Source organism: Gracilinanus agilis, chromosome 1 (assembly GCF_016433145.1).
Source record: "Gracilinanus agilis isolate LMUSP501 chromosome 1, AgileGrace, whole genome shotgun sequence".
Taxonomy (NCBI): Eukaryota; Metazoa; Chordata; class Mammalia; order Didelphimorphia; family Didelphidae; genus Gracilinanus; species Gracilinanus agilis.
In genome coordinates, this window is record NC_058130.1 from 124,142,068 (window position 1) to 124,145,089 (window position 3,022).

Below are 3,022 nucleotides of genomic sequence, written 5' to 3' on the forward strand. Positions count from 1 at the left end.
GTTGTTATCATTGTTGGTGTTATCGTTGTTCTTATTGTTGTCGATTGTTGTTGTTGTGTCATGACAAAGGCAATGGAAAGTAAAAACGGTAGAAACAATTTTGGAGTTCATATTTCTAAATCCTTTTGGTCTCTATTATTTGTATATTTGCCTGATAGATTTAAATTGTGTTTTCTGGAGAATTTGCTATGCCGCAATCTATCTTACCTTTCAACCTGTCTTCCCTTAGAGGCCTGATTTATTGGAGCATCTGTAACAAATAAAAGGGGGTCTGGCCAGAGTTATAAACATTTACTGAATTGCATTTTCCCATATACTTCTCATCTTCCTTCCCCATGAGCAGGGGTATGATTTTAATTATTAAATTTATTATTATTATCATTAAATTTCAAGTGTGAATATTTATATCTCAGAAATCCCCACAAATTAGGCCTTGCTTTATTGACTGTGCAGATTTGAGAAAGTGTTAATAATATATATTAAATTTAAAAATATGTTTATTCATCTACCCTTGTTAAACATTACCAGTGTACCCAGAGAGATGGTTCTGCCTCCTCAATATTATAAAGGGAAAATAATAACTGAGATACAATTTGGTTTTAAGTGATATATTAGTGAACCAGTTAAAAGGTGATGGTTAATGGACTCTCCAGTTAGTCCAAAGATCCCAAATGCAGAGTAAAGTAAAATATTATCCCCCCAATCAAATATATTCCAAAGTTCAGTTAATTATAACAAAAACAATCAACCAGTATACAATTCACAATACAAAATTAATTTTTAATTGAAGGAAAGTTTAGAGGCTTTCTGAGTTGGGAAGGAAGAATAACTTTCAGTCCAATTGAGAGGGGGATGAGTAAGTTTGGGGGTCCTCCCTCTAATCAGAGAATGAAAAGATGCTGATTAATTATATTCACCTGTACATATGGAACAATATGTGATTTGTATAATCTAGTTTCTCATGGATGAAATAACAATAAAACAGAGGAGAGTACATATGGCAGCATAAGATGAAGTCTGTACTCTTAAGATAGAAACTGGTTGTTCTGACTCTCACACCAAACTACATACATTTCATACATGGTTCAAATGATCTCAACAGGGTTTTATCTGTATACTGAGGAGGTGGTTTATGTTTCAGCCATCATGTTTTTAAAGATATATTTTTATTTGGTTCAGAGGATCTTACATAGTTTTTTGTAGTATTTCTCAACTTCACACATTTTGGTGCATAAGTTACAATTATTTTTAGAGTAGTGTTTTTACTTATATTTATCCTGAGCACCACAAGGTGAAATTCCAAGAGTTCTATGAAATGAATCTTGTCACCTTTAGGCTAATGAAGCAGCCATGCACCCTTTATTTGCTTTTTCAAAGAGAACTCTTGAGCCATTCTTTCATTTAGCTGCAACTCTTCTGTAAAATGAGGGGGTTAGATTAGATAGCCTCCAGGCCAATGTCTCCTTGACACACTGGTTATTGGATAAGACAGATATAGTCAGGAATGTTTTTCAGTGCAAGATTTACTCCTCAGGAACTATCAAATGTTATAAACCAAGGCTTGGTTTATTTATTTTTGTTTTGTTTTTGCTGCCTCGATTTAAGAAAGTGATAAGAGAAAATATTAATAAAAAAGATTAAACTTATAAGTGTATTATATGAGTCTAACTACAAAGGACTTATGATGGAAATGCTACCCACTGCCAAAGAAGGAACTGTTGGAATCTATCTATTAAGTTGGAATCTATTCTATCTGAAGAGTAGACTTCATCTTGGGCTATCTATCACATGTATTCTCCTCTATTTTGTTCTTTGTTAAGTAATCAGCATCTTTTCATTTTATGTTTAGAGAGGGGACCCCCAAAGATCAAAACATGCCATCTTCCTCTATATTTCCTTTATGAGATTTCTATTTTATGTGTGATATGTATCTTCTATCATGACAAGAGCAATATGGAAATATATATTACATAGAAATTATAACCTATATAAAATTATTCATCACCTGGGTGGGGAGGAAAGGAAGGGGAAAAAAAATCTAAATTTTTAAAATGTCAATAAACAATTGTTAAAAAGTATTTCTAAAATAGAAGGGTGAAATTAATGGAATAGATTAGGGGTAAATGACCACAGCAATCTAGTGTTAAACCCAAAGATCCAGCTTTCAGGATAAGAACTCACTACTTGACAAAAATTTCTGGGAAAACTGAAAAAAACAATATGGCAAAAATTAGGTATAGAACAATATCTCACACCCTATCTCAAGATATGGTCAAAATGGGTATATGATTTAAACATAGTGATATTATAAGTAAATTAGGGGAACATAGACTAGTTTACCTGTCAGAACTTTGGAGAAGGGAAGAATTTATGACCAAATGACAAAGAACATTAGAAGATGTAAAATGAATAATTTTGACTACATTAAATCAAAAAAGTTTTATACAAATAAAACCAATGCAACCAAGATTAGAAGGGAAACAACAAACGAAGAAAAAATTTTATAACAAATGTCTCTGATAAAGGTCTCATTTCTCAAATATATAAAGAATTAAGTCAAATGTATAAGAATACAAATCATTTCCAAATTGATAAATAGTTAAAGGATATAAATAGGCAGTTTTCATATGAAGAAATCAAAGCTATCAGTAATCATATGAAAAAATGTTCTTAATTTCTCTTGATTAAGCAAATGCAAATGAAAATAACTCTGAGGTACCACCTCATAACTATCAGATTGGCCAATATGGGAGAAAAGGAAAGTGACAAATGTTGGAGCGGTTGTGGCAAAATTGTGACACTAATGCATTGCTGGTGGAGTTGTGAACTGATTTAATCATTTTGGAGGGGAATTTGGAATTATGTCCCAAACGGCTATAAAACAATGCATAGTCTTTGACCCAGTAATACCACTACTAGGTCTATATCCCAAAGAGATTTAAAAAATGGGAAAGGACCTGTTCATACAAAAATATTTTTAGCAGCTCTTTTTGTGCTGGCAAAGAATTGGAAACTTAAAGGC